The following is a 16,753-nucleotide window of genomic DNA, read 5'->3' on the forward strand; positions in this document are numbered from 1 at the left end:
GACTCTTCCACAGAGGCCAGCGGGGAGAGCCCAGGACCTCCACTGGCCATGCCCACTCTGTGCAGAAGACTTCCACACAGGGAGGCTAGGTGGAGACTTGGCGTCAAGCAGCTTTTATGTTGGAAGAAGTTCAGGAAACACCCACTGACGGATTCTGCCAGTGACTGACACAGCCACAGAGAAAGGGCTGTCCAGCCAGGGAAAGGTTTAGGCAGACAACGTTGCCTAGAGCAGCAGCCCCCTTACGCACGAGCAACCCCAATTCCCTTTACAGGATGTCTCTGAGTTATGATAGAGGGGGGAAAGTCTCTCTCTATCTGCTACCTCCATGCTATGCATAGTTTTGATAGCTTGCATTCTTTCAGTGGGATGGGTTATCTTGAACGCCCCTTAATGCTTTTTCTAAGCTAGAATCAAGGGTTGTGGTACATATCTGCACATCAAACAGACTGGCCACTTGCTACTGCCCTCCCTGCTCTTTGCACGTTTGAAATCTTAAGCTCCAATGAGCAATCTGGCCCACTGAGTATCCTTCCCATAAGACCATCCTTCTTCTCTCCAGCATAATCTGGGTACAGATGGCAGCTCCTCCTCAGTAACAGTAATTTGCTCCGGGTGTTGTGTGCGACAACTATTAATACATAATATGCATGAGCAAACCCAAACAATGTGGAAAATATCAGAAAGGCAACCCTCAATAAGCCCCTTCTTCCCATTTTCCTTGCAGAAGTGCAGCTGCCTTGTGCCTTAATACAAGAAAATGAAAGCAAGGCTCCTCATATGGAATTCCTGGCCGGGTTCGCATCTTGTTTCTGCTTGATGCCAAGTGATGTCTTTGCCGCTGAATTCACGCTGAGATGATAATAGGTTAGGCCGCTCAACTGACTTGGAAGGTTAGTAAGATCAACACTCGAATCTGCTTTATCTCCATCGAGGGGATTGTTTTGTATAATACCCAACTTGCAAAGGAAGAATAATGAACACGTCTTTCTGTCTGCTTCACTGTATCACAGGTGGGTGATGTGCTGTGTTTGAATAGAATACACTGCCTTACTAATGGCAGGGAAGTAAACTTTGATTGTCAACTTTTTCCTGGACATAGATATTTCCTCTCCCTTGTAATCCCAAAAGCAGGAAAGGGATGGAGATAAGTTGAACATTAACTAAACAAAAGCATCACTTAATAGATGGGGTTCTCAAAACTTTCTACCCTCCACTGTGTCCACTTGAGAAGGCTGAAAATGACCTAGGTCCACCAGTCACAACTCCTTACGGCTTTCTGCCCAAATAGAATTTTGCACAATGAGAATGAAAAGTTGACTTCATAAGTAAGTACGAGTACCACAAGTTGGAAGTCTGCTTTTTGTCTTGCGGCTTTCCCCATCAGTTCACCTCCCTTGCAAAATATGTTTACAGGGAGATGTGTTTTGCATAGCAGCACAAATACAGTGTATTTATTGATTCTGGTGCCATGTTGGCCGTGGCATCGCTAGCTGTCGTTTAACCAGAGTGGTTTATTAGACTAAATAGACATTTTCATATGGAAAAAAAGTGCATTGTGATTGTTTCAGAGGTGGTGCAATTAGGGTTAAGCTCTCAGAAGATAATGTTGCAAGGGGTTATCTGAGAATTTCGTTCCCCCCTTGACTTTGCCCCAACGGTTGGAGAATTCTACTTCCCCGCCAAGTTAACTTTCAATGGAATTCTCTATCCCTGCCCCCATTTTACTGCTGACAAACAGCACGGAGAATTTTGGGAGTCCATGTTTGACATAGAGGAGGAGCTGAAGACAGTGGAGGCTGGTCCATAAGGTCAAGTAGGGTTCTGTTCCACCAACCTCAGTCGGTCTCCAGCCAGTGTCCATCTTGCCAGCTTTCTTACTTGCAACCAGTCCAAGGGGTGAAACTTCCTGTCAGTCTCCTCTTCCTCTTCAAGTCTCAGTGGAATTCAGCAGGGAGGAAGAAACTACAATGAGTTGGTTCTACCTGTCATTGCCTCTGGCACCACCTGCTGTTGCCCTCCCTGCTTTCTACCCCACCAGCCTCAATAGCTACCACTCGCCACTGGCTGAAGAGCTGAAACTTCCCCAGTAGAGATGGCTATGGTATTCACATTACCCTGCTCAGAAGCATGAATTCTTGACGTCTAATGATGCTGGAATCCGAGACCTCTCTCTAATTGCCACCCACTTTAATTCTGGCAAGGGCGGCACTCAAAGAAGTGGTTTCTATGGAGCTCAGGGAACAGACTACAGCTGTTAATGGAATTAATTTGTTTCTCATTTTTAAGCAAACCGATCTTCACTTGTTGGATTAATATGTAGATTATAGTGCAATTGCCTTGTAGATGTCAGCAAGGATACGGATGGGGACAAAACCAGAATATGTTGGCACTGCCTGCTGTTGGCACTCCCTCCATCTGCCCCTTGGTCTCCCTGCCTTCTGCCCTACCGGTCCCAATAGGCACCAGCCATTCTTGCTACTATAACTAGCTAGCAAGACTACTGCAAGAAGGGCAACACCCCATATACTGGAGCTACCAGGTAGTTTCTTTAGTTCACAGGAAGAGTTGCATCAGTGGCCCCATCCATACTTGGTAAGAACATAAGATGAGCTTGATGGAACAGGCCAATGGCTCAAAAATTCAGCCAACCAGATGCCTATGGGAAGCCTCCAAGCTAGACAGGAGCACTCAGCTGCCGTAGGCAGGGAGGAAGCTGATGACACCAAACTAGATCATTGGTCTAATACTGGCCACACTTAGTGAAAACAGCTCCCCAGTGTTTCAGGCAGGAGAGTTTCCCAGGCTTACCAGGATATGGCAGGGATTGAATTAGGGACCTTTGCAGAGTATTTGGTGCAGCAAATATTTGTGGAGCAAATATCCTTGCAATAAGTTATTGTTTGGGTAGGAGCTATAGCTCAAAGACCATGTTGCAAGTATATATGCACTACAAACTTTGCCACACCAAATACTTGCTTATGTCTCAGATTTAAAATGATCATGCTCCTAGCTCTCATGGCTTTGGGGGAAAGAAAAGCTACGGTGCTAGAAGGGATGCAATGATGCTTTGACCCACATTCTTTTAAGCCTAATGATCATAGAAGTGTAGGAATGGGAAGTGGTCTAGGTGAGACTTACTATAGAGCTGCAAACCCGGAAGTAAGTGTTCCAGGTGTTGCAAACTTTTTCCAGAAGCTGAACATGCTTCGTTTTGAGTGTTACGCTTCTGATTTGAGTACCACACTTCCATTTTGAGTGTTACGCTGAGGTCTGTCTGTTTTCGCCATCTATTTTGCATTTTTGTTTTTGCGGCTTTTTTGTTTTGTTTTTGTGACTGTGTTCAGCTACCGATGGATTGGTCGTGTGACTGCAGCACATTGTTTATTGCTTTCATTTTATGGATCAGTGGTCTCGTTAGATAGCAAAATTCATGTTAAATTGCTGTTATAGGGGCTGTTTTTAAAAGTCTGGAATGGATTAACCCATTTTGCATTAGTTTCTATGGGAAAGCGAGCCTTGGTTTTGGAATGGACTTCTGGAACGGATTGAATTTGAGAACCAAGGTAACACTGGTACCTTGAGCAGCAGCAGCTCTCCAGGATTTCAGACCAGGGTCAGTCCTAGTTGGAGATGCCAGGGATTGAACCTGGGAGCAGCTGCACGCAAGGCAGACACTCTACCACTGAGCTATGTTCCCACGGTCAACCCAGTACTAGCTCCTGTTGAAATTGCAAGAGCACAACAGATAAACAGTCTCTCAGATACAGTAGGAGAAATTTCCAGCCCTACCTGGAGATGCGAGGGATTATACCTGGGTCCTCCTGCATCCCAGGGACAGCACTGAGCTACAGTCCTTCCTTGAGCAAGGTGAATTTAAGGAAGCCTTGGAGAAGGAGCAACGATCTCCCCAAGTCCCATCGGTGCATTCCTGGTGGTAAGTTCATCTAGAGCCATATCTCTTTGCAGCTCCTGAGCTCCTGAATAGCTGGTCTAATTTGAAATGTCCTATACAATGTTATTTTTCTTAAAAGTATCTGCAAGCCTGACAAAAGAGGATATTAAAGAATCAGAGATTGAAATCTATGGCTTTCGTTTAATATCCTTATTGGAGGTGCTTTTTCGTTCCCCTCTAAATTACTCCCTGTTTTCATTGTGCTCAAAATTCTCTCCTAATAAATGATAGTAGTAAGTGAAAGACAGATACTCAATGAATTGGGCTTTTGTGCCCTAAACCCCATCAATATATAAAGCTTTTCTTTGTATTGCTAAGCACAGGACATTACTCACACAAATTAGATATTCGTTTAAGACTTTTCAACACTTTTCATCACAGGAGTCTATTCCCAGAAATGGGGGGAAATCTCTTCTATCCATCTATTAAATGTGGAAGATTGCAGAGGGGAATTTTACAGAATTCTCCCTTGTACTGGATCAACACATTAGGTCAACTTACTCAGGGTGCATTCAGAGGTGGGAAGCATTGTGTTATTTTTTTCTGATTAACGCTAGTTCCTCTGTTCTGTTTTCTAATGTTCCCTTCGCGCTGCAGTTCCTGTTGCATTAGTGATCTGTGGCTTTTTCAGTGATACACACCAGCATGCTGCCTTAAATTTCATTCCCACCAGTGGGCGTGGTGTGGCACAACAAAGGATGTCATTGGGCAATATTCCCCCATCCTTTCCACGCACCTGTGCTTCTCTTCCCTCATGTTTCACCCATGAAAATGGCAGATAGCTGCATCCTGGTATTCTGTCTATTTTTTTTTTTATCACTTTACTCCCATGATTTGCTGGGTTAATGGGGTTGCAAACACATCTTTTTTTCTGGAAGCAATTAACATGGAAATGAGTGCCATCCTTGGACTATGTTTTGTTAGATTTCTGAAGGGGACTTTTATGTCATATGAACATTTTTACACTATATTTGAGCTAACAGTTAGGGAAACCTCAGGGAAAAGGAATAAACTGCCATGTGAATGCAGCCTCAGTGTTGTCTATACTGAGTGTCAGTGGCTCCTCAAGGTTCCAGGCAGGGCCTTTCCCAAATAGAAGCTTGGACCATTTGCCTGGCACACAAGAAGGAGCATGATGGAGCCTGTCATTTTCTGGGATTCTACCCTGGGTAGAAGTAATATTGTAATCAACCCATAGTGAATAGCTTCCTGAAACCTCCTAATGAAAACCTGAAACAATGGAAGCTTGGAAGTGGTATGACGACAAGCTGGAATTTGTGCAGAGGAAGGTGACCAAGATGATGAAGGATCTGGAAACCAAGCTTTATGAGGAACGGTTGAGGGAGCTTGGCATGTTTAGCCTGGAGAAGAGAAGACTGAAAGGTGATAGAATAGCCATATTTGAACATCTGAAGGGCTGTCACATGGAAGATGGAGCAAGCTTTTTTTCTGCCGCTCCACAGGGCAGGACTCAAACCAATGGATTCAAATGACAAGGAATGAGATTCTGATTAAACGAGGAATAACTTTCTGATGGTAAGAGATGTTCAACGGTAGAACAGACTGCCTTGGGAAGTGGTAGACTCGCCTTCATTTCAGGTTTTTCAGCAGGTGATGGCTGGCCATCTGCCAGGGACTCTTTAGTTCTTATTCCTGCTTTGCAGGGGGTTTGACTCTTTGGTCCCTTCCAACTCTCCAGCTCTATGATTCGATGGGAAATATGCTCAGGGGGATATGTGGAAAACACAGGATAGATAAAGAAAAGAGTTATAGCCACGTTCCGACTGATAAACCTTGAAAGTTACACAGATGATGGGAACACAGTTTTCTACTGTTGTAATTAGTGATGGAGCATTTTTTTGGAGGAGGAGATGGAGCTCTTCAGCCAAGGTTAGCCTTTTGTTCCCCTGTGGCTGTGCAGCTCAAGGATCATTTATGCCTGTGCTGAGTGTTCTGAAAATAATGGCAGAACTCCAAGATCGTATTTGTACAGTGCATTATTTGCAATGACAAATATATGTATTAATCAGCACCAAATAGCACCTTCCTGGGCAGCTGATGTTGAATGCAGAAGAAGGTCCCTTCTTTGCAACAGGGTTCCCCACTCTTAAAATCAGAACCATCCTGTCTTACTTTCTTGTAGGTCCCAAGTGCCTTCAGAGCCCCAGTGTATCTCTCTCTCTCTCTCTCTCTCTCTCTCTCTCTCTCTCTCTCTCTCACACACACACACACACACACACACACACCACTTTAGTTTGTTAGCTCATGCAGTCCACTACTGAGGCAAGACACTGGTCCAGCACTTCCACTGCCTCACCTGCAGATGTAAAGGAGAAGTAGAGCTGTGTGTAATCAGCATATTGCTAACAATGTACCTCAAAACACTAGATGACAACTATGTAGACAACTCAGGACTCCAATATCTCAGGACCACCTGTCTCCTTAGGAACTTATCCGGGTCCTGAGATCATCCTCTGAGGCCCTTTTTTCATGTGTCCCCTCCACAAGAGGTCCAGAGGGACACAACATGAGAATGGGCCTTTTCTGCAGTGACTCCCTATTTGTGGAATGCTCTCCCCAAGGAGATTCGGCTGGTGCCTATATTATGTGCTTTTAGGCGCGAGGCAAAAATGTTCCTCTTCAAGCAGGCTGTTGGCTGAGTAACATCTGGTTCCCTTTTAAATGGGTTGTGGGAGGGGGACATTACTGGTTTGTTTTCGTTCTTATTTTTATTATGTATTTTGTGTTTTTTATATTATAATTTTATGTTGTGAACCACCCTGAGATCTACAGATGAAGGGTGGTATACTACTACTAATGGTGGTATACTACTACTACTAATGGTGGTATACTACTACTAAGAGTGGTATACTACTACTAATAATAATCATAACAATAAGTTAAACAGCTTGTTCAATAACATTAAACCCTGAGGAACCCCACCTTGAAGGCTCCACAGGGCCAAAGACCAATCCCCAAGCATCACCCTCTGGAAACATCCATCCTAGAAGGACTGGAACCACCACAGAGTGGAGCCATTTCCTTTTACTCTCTCCCAACAGAGGTTATCCTACGGTGTGACCAAAAGAATTTCCTCCAAGAGTGCCACAACCATCTGCTCAAGAACCTTCACCAAGAAGAGGAGATTGGCAACTGGCTGTTAATTACTTAGACATATAAACATATTAAAAACTTATTTTTTTAAAAAAATAAGAGCATCTAAAATTAGGAGCACCTAAAAACCTTTAAGGGTGACTGAAAACATTTCAAAAGCAGCACATACCTCCATGATTCAGGCAGAGGAAATGTGACAGACTCACAGAAGGCAGGAGGGACATTAGGGCAGGTGATAATTACAGTAAGTCTAGCTTGTTGTAATTGCCACCTCTGGACCTTGAGAACACACCTTGATTGACTCATACTGCAACATCATTTGTTGCTCAGAGCTTCAATTATAATCCTCCTGGGACTCAGCTGGACTGGTAAAGAAAAAACTATTTAGATGCATTCTTTGTGCAATATACTTTGGCCACCTCCTGAGAAGAGGCGACTCTCTGGAAAAAGCTCTGGTGTTGGGTACAAGGAGAAGGGGACGACAGAGGATGAGATGGTTGGACAGTGTTTTAGAAGCTACCAACATGAATTTGACAAAACTCTGGGAGGCAGTGGAAGACAGGAGTGCCTGGCGTGCTCTGGTCCATGGGGTCACAAAGAGTCGGACACGACTAATAGACTAAACAACAACAACAATGTGTGATATAACATTTTGCCACCAGATGGCGACGTGGAGTCCTGCTTTTTTCTACCAGTTTTCCCTGTTTAAATTTACAACACTTTAAATTGAAATGTTTCTTTGATGTATCTAGATCCAGCCCTGGCCACAGTCCATCTAACTGAAACCCGGGGCTGGAAGGATGCTTCAACTTTTACACTGGGTATGTGGTATAAAAAGGCTTCATTTATAGTTTCCTTGGAGAAGCTAATTGCAAACTGAAAGTCAACAAGGTCTTTGCTGCAACACAAAAATTTGTGGTCACATGGGAGACCTTTTTTTGACTTGCATGAACAGTCACATGATGGATTGCCTCATTCCAGTCCAGTACAATTTTATTTGGAAGAATTATTGAACTTATTTGGCCTTTTGCCTCTTCCTCATGCCCCCCTCTTTCTCTCTTTTGCTCTCTCACCTGTCTGAGTTGTTGGTCTCCTTACAATAGTTTTGCTTCTTGATGATTTTGTGGCCTATGTGTTTGCATGGTGTGTTTTTTTTTCCTTTCCAGGGGCCTGGTGCCCTTCTTAAATGCACTTCCTGCGTTATAGGAATAAAAATGCAAAAAGATAAGAAGCAATAATAAAGGGAGGCGGGGAGAAACCAGGACTGTTTCTCGCTAGAAAACAGCTTCACGTGGGATATTATTTCATGTCAGATGAGTATCTCCTGGAAGAGCTGAGAATTTGTCCGCAGTGAAGGTGTGAAAGATGAGCCACTTCTGAACTTGCTAGGAAACCATTAGCATCCACAGAGGGGGCTTGCCAGAATCCCTCACCACAGGAATCTCTGCAATGGTTTCTGTGCATTGAATTTGAGGGTAGGGAGAAGTGGAATGTAATGCTGGAGTTTCCTGTGCACAGAAAAACTCTTCACTATCACTTACTCTGTTTATTTGTCGCTTTCCCCACAAAAGTGTCTCAAAGCAATGTAAATGTTAAAAAAGAAAAGTAAAACCAAGTATAGGAAATTGAATTAAGGATACAAAATGTTCATCCGTGGATTTATATTCGTTTTTTGTTTTTTTTTACGCTGTGATACGTAAGTCAAGGGGAACTTTCTGTTCCCTAATTTGTTCTCTGTTGTCGGAACTGCAGGAAATGGTGCTTCTGGCAGTGGTTTGTCCATATAGCATAGAATCATAGAAATGTAGAGTTGGAAGGGACCCCAAGGGTCATCTAGTCCAACCCCTGCAATGTAGGAACCTCAGCTAAAGCATGGTGGCCAAAAGGCTGAGTTATCAATCATGATGTTCTAGGAAGGGAGAACCCAATTCAGATTTCTTCCCATTTTCCATTTGTTCCATTTTAAAATTTTGTTCTCCATTCAGTTCTGCAGCATTTCAAAGTTCGTTTTTTTAAATCCTCATGAAAATTCATCAGAATATAGTGCAAATTTCTCCCAATATGTACATTTTTATGATTATTTCCCCTTTTATACACAATTTGCAAGCATTCCCCCCTAATCTAATTCATTTTTCCATGTCATTTTGCTCAAGTGCAGATCTTTATGCCCACTTTCCCCCTAATACTGTTTGGTTGGAGAATGGTTTTGCAAAATTCAGAGGAGGCCGAATAGTCGAAGGATATTTGTGTTTTGTTTAGCAGATTGGTTTCTGCTTTTAAGGCAGTTCACCTATAAATTTATGATAGAAACTTGGGCTGAATAAGAAACAATACACCCCAACAACCACCATCCCAAAGCCATTTCTCCTCTTTACCTCCTCCTTCAGAGACCATTCAAACACCTGGGCAGGTTCTCAGACAAGTGGCTTTCCATCAATCTCAGCTTCTCAGTGTGTAGCATAGGAGTAATAAAAACCAAACTTCAGCAGAACATCAAAAAGAAAGTTGAGATAAGAAGCCCAGTTCGATGGTTTCATGTAGGGTAATCCATCTTTTTATTCTTCATCCCAGCTTCCCACTGTTAAGGATATATCTATGAGCTAAATAAAGTGCAGGTCTGCAAGCATGTTTTGCTTTAATTCCTTCCCCAAATTGGGTAGTGATCCTGGTTATTTTTGTCATCGGCATTCAGCAACTGAGTCGTTTCATGGTTTTTTGTCTCAGCCCCCCAGTTTAGTTCACGGCAGCTGGCCAACTCACCTTTGGGCCTGCCGTCACAGATTGGGAGCAAAGCCCCTTTCAACCCGCTGTGCAGAAACCACAATAGTAAATACATACTTGAGTATGCATGTTGCACAGTCACACCGATCTCCTCTGAATCAACCCCTCAGTCAAGCAGCAGAGGCCCACAGGAGAAGCCGAGCTTGTCTTCCAGAATAAATTGAAACATCCTGGTGAACTCAAATGAAAGCTAACATCCTCAGTGGCACAGCCAGGCATTCGTGGCATGCTCTGAACTGAGCTACCATAGCAGTCCCATGAGCAGCCTGATTTAGCTGTGCTGCATACATGGTATCTTGCTTTTAACACTGTAGTTTGGGGATAAGGGACTTGGGACTCTGCCATGTTCTGAAAGCTACTAGAAACAAAAATCACACCACGCACAAGAGGGAGGCATCAGTGGTGGAGGTTATTTTATTAGGGCAAATGGGGGCATTGGTCAACCCTGTCTGCTCTCAGCCACCTGCCTTCTTGCTTACGACAAATGCAGAGGGTGTCTGCCATCTTCCTCTCCCTTAGTGCTCCTCTAGGCCCCAAAATGCTTCTTAGAATTGAGTGATATGGTATACCTACGATTTATTATTTTTCAATGCTGTAGATAGTCAAGCACAAAAATATTCATGTTACAAATATTGATTGGGTAAAAGCAGTCTTAAATATTTCACATTCCACAAGAGGAAATATTTCATAGGAGTTTTTGAGTATTCCCTCAAATGTTCAGTTTTCCTCTTGGAAAAACATGGGGAGGGGCACTTAAAATCCCCCCCCCTCCCAGGTTTCCACCTCTCAAGTTGAGGATTTTCAAAAAAATGTTTGTAGTGCTGTCAGGGACCGTGCTGAGGAGGGCTGCACTGAGGAAGAATGGTGGGAGCCACCCTCCCCCTGGTCCTGAATCTTCCCAGGAGCAGGAAAACAGTATAGATTTGGCACAATGGTTTATAGAGGGGCATAGTTCAGAAGGCAGAAGTTGGGAAATACTGGATGGGGAACAGCTAGGAGAAGAAACACTAGAAGAGAGAGTTAAGAGATTCACAGCCATTGGACAGCATCCACCCCACTTCTTTGAAGAAACAGAGAGCTCAGAAAGTGTTAGAATAGAAAGCGCACAGGGCGCAAGCTCAGATTACAAGACATAGGAGTGACGGAGGGGGGAGTGAACCTTAATTGCGAGCACCACCATTTCTAGTAGACATGTTCTTTTCTCTCTCACTGTGATTATTAAAGAATTTAACTGGTAAGACGTTCCTTTCATTTGATCTCTTCTTATTTACTGCCACGGAGGAGGAAGCCAATTCCCTGAAGCCTGACAAGTACTCTTATTTGTAAACTGCCTTGAATGGGATGTATCCTAGAAAGGCAAGATATAAATGCCTTATAGGGAGGAGGAGAATGAGGACAAAACTAGACTCTGGTGTCTCATGTGGGTCATTGGCCTATTGAGGGATGCTCTGCCTTTCACACCCCACAAGTCCCAATGTGCACCAGCAACCCCGGGGCATCAGTAGGCATGAGCAACTCTGAGGTTTACAGGGATCCATGCCCCCTCCCGAAAAACCTGCCCAAGGAGGATGCTGTGGCTACAGAATGCTGCCGGGGGGACGGGGACGGGGCACACACCTATATTCTGCTAATTATAGCTATATAACCCACCTTTCCTCAAAGGAGCTCAGGGTGGCATATATAGTTCTACCTCTCTCATTTTATAATCACAAGGACCCTGTGAGGTAGGTTAGGATGAAAGAATATGACTAGCCCAAGGCCCCTTGTGAGCTACATAACTGAGTGGGGATTTGAACCCTGGTCTCCCAGGTTCTAGGTTGGTACTCTAACCACTATACCACACTATAAACCAAGGTAGGAAATTAAGGTCCCATAAAATAGGCACATGTGCACACTCAAAATAGGAAGTCCAAATAACTGCTGTTAAAATTCCAGGGACATCGTCCCCCCCCCCTTTTTTTGCACTAGCTAACTTTGGCAGCTGAACGATGGTGACAGATACACCTCCCCAGAGCGCCTTAGGTGTTAGTGATGCTATTATCTGCTACAAGAAACTCAGGAATAATCCCTATCTCAAACTCAGCAAGATATTTAGCTTCCCGGGTTATGGACACAGTGACTCAAAACAGATGAAGTGCCCAGCGGTGGCTGTGTCAGGGGGGAAATAAATGCACCTTAAAACTGGATTGCCAAGGGTGCCCAAACAGTGGAGGAATAGCAATAAAACAGGCACATGATAATTGCAATTGGCACTTGCTTACATAGGATGAGGAAGAAAACAATGAGGATTCAGAATCATTTTAGGTAGGGCTGCCCTATGTCCGGGATTTCCCAGACATTACTGGGATGTCTGGGGGTTTTTTTTAATTGAAATATGACAACCTTATTATAGGAAGCTACCTTATACCAAGTCAGACCATTGCTCCATCTTGCTCAGTGTTGCCTACACTGACTGGCAGCAGCACTTCAGAGTTTCAGAGTCTCTCCCCAGCCCTACACAGAAAGGGAGGAAATTGAACCCAATACCTCCTGCATGGAAAGCAGATGCTTTGCCACTGAATGACAGACATTCTTTTGTGACTGTGTTGAGAAATACACGATTTCTGACATGGTCAGAATAGTCAGGTATCTGTCACTAGTTGACGAGCGAGCAAACCCATTTGCAACAGGCTTTTTCAGGGATAGCATCAGCAGGGCCGTAGCTAGGGGGTGGTGAGGCGGGCCCCTTCCAGGGGCACAGGTGAAGGGGGTGGTGCAAAATCGGCTAAAATATGTCCATAAATATGTCTATAAATAGAAATATTAATTATTGCCTCGTAAGAAAAGGTTTTAAATAGAGGGTGATTTGAATGGGGGGAGGGGGGAGGCTGGAAGGAAAGGTGGAAAGAAGAGCTAATTTGTCCATGGCTAGGGGGCGCAATCTGGACGTTTCTGCCAGGGGTGCAAGATCACTTAGCTACGACTCTGAGCATCCGTGCCGCCTTGAAATGAAGATGTCCACAAGGGCCCCAGCTTATTATTAACTAAGGGGATCTGCAATAGTCTTAACTGCAGATGGAGGAGAAATTTGGTTTCATCAACCCAATTTATGCTTCCTGAAACAATACACAAACATTAGGAATAACTTTCTGGTGGTGAGAGCTGTCCAGCAGTGAAATGGACTATGTTGAAAGGTGGTGGAGTCTTCTTCAGTCATCTGCTGCGATGCCTGCCTTATCCACACAACTCTACAATTCTTTGATTCAACACACACACAGTTTCATATACACAGTGCTTTTTTCTAGGTGTCAGAACTCACCATGAAGTTGTTACAGTAAATTGCTGGGCGACTTGGGGCAGCCCTAAACAGAAGCCAGTTTCACAACAGCTGTGTTCACCACCCACAGAGGTGCTAAAAACTATGACAAGCTGTCTCCCTAGCTGACTTGGGGGTCACCTCTGGTTCTGGTGGTGCAGGTCAAATACATGCGCCCCACCTCCCTCGTTCTCCTAGATTCAAGTAGATGGCTACAGCAGCTTGGAAGGGCCTTTGCAGAAAACACATGTGTGTGCAATGGTAGAGGCCTGTCTGGAAAGCTTAAAGCCTCACCACCACTACATGGGAGATGGATTGAAGAAAAGGAAATATGATTTGGCCCTTCCCCAAAGCTTGACCAGTTGCAGCTAGGAGACAGGTAGAGGTGAATTGCACAACCTCTTATGATTTGCCTTCAGGGCCCTTTATCATCATTGTGGTTCCCTCCCCAAATCCTTTCTACCATCAAATGCTAGTACAGTGGTACATCGGGTTACATTGGTGGGACTGAATGTGTTACTCGTGCCAAGCTTTTTTTTTGGGGGGGGGGAGTGAACATGGTCTTTCAAGACATGCTGTACACTTCCTAGCGGTCCCATGAGTAGGGTGGGTGGTTGAGCACCAGCATACAGTGGTACCTCAGGTTACATACGCTTCAGGTTACAGACTCCGCTAACCCAGGAATTGGGTTAAGAACTTTGGGTTAAGAACTTTGCTTCAGGATGAGAACAGAAATTGTGCTCCGGCGGCACAGTGGCAGTGGGAGGCCCCATTAGCTAAAGTGGTGCTTCAGGTTAAGAACGGACCTCCGGAACAAATTAAGTACTTAACCCAAGGTACCACTGTGCAACATTGATGATGATGATGATGATGATGATGGAACCTGGCTTCTCTCCTTGCTTCTTCCTTGAATACTCTGGCAAGTCTGTAGCGAAATCTCAAAGCCATTCGAATCCAATATTCCCACAGTGGTGATACCTTTTTACCTAAGGGACAGAAACACCTAGGCACATATCTGAAAATGCAAGAGTGGAGAGTCTTTCTCATCAGGTTCAGCACGCTTCAATGCTATGCGCTAGGGCAGCCTGCTATGCTTTGGCCTATTGCTGCAAGGCACACAACATAATTTGCAAGCCATATTTAAGACATGCAAACACCAGAGAACACGAAAACACATTTCCTCCACTTGACAAATGTAGGTGGCTGTGATACCACCGTGGCTAAATATATACAGATACATAGCGCTGCAAATTGTGTCCCTGTTCCCACACAGCTAAAAGCTATTTGTGTCGCGATTCATTCTCAGACAAGCACACACTGTATAAAGTGCACTGCTAATTGCCTCACCAGAGTCCACTGCTAAGCTTGGCAAGACGGTGCCCCTCAACTGAAGGGCGCTCAGCAAGTTTCCCGGGGAAACTAATCAGGCTTCTCTCAGCTGGAGACTGGGGACAGGGGAAAAATCTGAACCAGTTCATCTTTCAAGGCAAACGTAACATATTTATGCTTTCCAGAAAGGTATTTGAGCAGAAACACAGCCATACTTATGGGGGCACACATCCAAACTTTGCAATGCTGTTCTTCAACCAAGTAATACATATACTAGGGTAAATCATGCATAAAAATTAATGAAAATAACCTATAAAATGAATTATATTCAGGAAAATCAATTAGGCAAAACAGCAAGAAAAAATGTGCATATATGAAGAAATTTGTACTGAGGTGCTGATGAAGTTTCGTGTGAGAATGTGGAGAACTGAAGATTTTAAAAAATGAGCGACTGAGAAATCGGAACTGATAGATTTCCCCTTCCTTAGCCTGAATGTATTTGCAACAATGCATGCTATTTGTTTTATTTAATTATCACATTTGCATGTCACCTCATAAGACAAACTTCTCAGGACAGAAGTGAAAAGCGAAAGAAAGAGAGAGAGAGAGAGAGAGAGAGAGAGAAAGGCAGGTAAGAAAAATACAAAATAGAACACAAACTCAAATGCTTCATGTTAAACAGAATCCCTCTTTGCACCCACAAGGAAGGGCCAGCAGGGAATGAGGCTCCTTGTGAATGAAGGTGTAATCATTCCATCCTGATCCTAGATTGGTCAGAGCTCCATGTAATCTGATTGGCTCTCCTTGGTCTCGAAAGTGAAGGGGAGGGAACTGGACTGGGCCTTTGCAAGGCCATTCAAGGCCAGCCTTCCGCTACTTGTTGAATTTCTGGTTGCCAAGCAACAGAGCCTGATGTGGATTAATAGGCCAGAGCTGAGTCAATTATTTTCAGGAGGCATTTTCTTTCTGATAAGATTTCTGATAACATTCCATGGGAGCCAACTCCAAGGGGCCATGGATGCTTGGGCACCCACAATAATATAATTGTGGGGGTCGGGCACCCACAAAGGCCTTCAGCAGAAAGTGGTAGCAAACTGACAAGCAGAGCTGTGGCTAAAATCCATTGGTATGATTTCCCTTTTAAAGAAAATAATGCACTCAACCACTCAATACTGGCTACTTCTCTAAAACACAGAGATAAGAAACTTCTGGGCAGTTGCGGCGGGGAGGAGATAATGCCCCCCCCCTCTGTTGTTCGCCCACACTGATCCATCTGCTAAATGAATCCCATCCTTTTCATTCTGGTTTATGACAATGTAATTTTCATGGTCTTTTGACAGCGTATATAGAAAAATAATCACCCTCCACCATTCCCAGCAGAAAGACGTAAATGATCTGAATGATGATCTTGATTAGAAGAACATGTTTTTGCGAAGATAGTAGTCATGCAGCTGTCTTGTTTTCTTGAGAGAGAATCGTTTGGATAAGCTTCGTACAGTAGCTAGAGTTTATGATGCCAATTTGATTTATTTCCTTAAAAGATTGCTCCTTCCCCGTTCAGAATGGGCAGGGTGAGTTGCGATACATGTTTAATGCGTAGATGAAGTAGCTAATTGGATTTGATGGGAGCTGACAATTCCTGTGATCCTCTGCCAGGTCTACCTGCTGTCCGCCAGCTTTTTGGGGGGTGGGGGTGGGGAGTCATCACTTGGGACAGAGCATATGTCCTAAGAACATAAAAAGAGCCTGATGGATCAATTCAATGATTCATCAAGTCCAGAATCCTCACTGTCGCCAACCAGATGCCCTAATGGAAAACCTGTGAATAAAAAGCCCAGAATAAAATTTAAAATACTAACTGATGCTAAAGAAAGAGGTGGATTTGCCCTGCCAGACCTGAAACTTTATTATGAATCGGCCGCATTTTGTTGGCTGAAAGAATGGCTGCTTCTTGAAAACACAGACATTTTGGATTTAGAAGGTTTTAATAATGTTTTTGGGTGGCATGCATATTTGTGGTACGACAAGGTTAAAGCTCATAAAGCATTTAAAAGCCATATTGTCAGGAAAGCATTGTTTAATGTCTGGCTAAGATATAAAGACCTACTGGAGAATAAAACCCCAAGGTGGTTGTCACCAATGGAAGCAAAGGCACTGAAAAAGTCCAATATGGAGGCCAAATGGCCGAAATATTGGGAAATATTGGAACAAGAAGGAGATAAATTGAAATTGCAGAGTTTTGAGAAATTAAAAGACAAGGTACGAGATTGGTTGCACTA

General features: G+C 43.9%; 2 long non-coding RNA genes across 4 annotated transcripts in view; one reads left to right on the plus strand and one right to left on the minus strand.

The window, feature by feature from the left end:
• Positions 1 to 5,178, plus strand: part of LOC310750233 — a 54,561-nt gene extending 49,383 nt beyond the window's left edge. The window contains exon 3 of the long non-coding RNA XR_014542001.1: positions 728 to 5,178. This is a non-coding gene — a long non-coding RNA (uncharacterized lncRNA). The remainder of the gene's footprint in view (positions 1 to 727) is intronic.
• LOC310750226 overlaps positions 1 to 10,106 on the minus strand; it is a 44,606-nt gene extending 34,500 nt beyond the window's left edge. For 2 of the 3 annotated variants that reach the window (XR_014541992.1, XR_014541993.1), the window contains exons 1-2: positions 9,908 to 10,106; positions 7,239 to 7,434 (exon numbers count right to left, since the gene is read on the minus strand). This is a non-coding gene — a long non-coding RNA (uncharacterized lncRNA). Of the gene's footprint in view, positions 1 to 5,262; positions 5,657 to 7,238; positions 7,435 to 9,907 lie in introns of those variants that run through there. The other variant, XR_014541994.1, reaches the window with a different exon arrangement.
• Positions 10,107 to 16,753: the final 6,647 nt, after the last annotated feature.

This window comes from Podarcis filfolensis (assembly GCF_964270895.1).
Source record: "Podarcis filfolensis genome assembly, chromosome: 15".
In the NCBI taxonomy this organism is placed as follows: Eukaryota; Metazoa; Chordata; class Lepidosauria; order Squamata; family Lacertidae; genus Podarcis; species Podarcis filfolensis.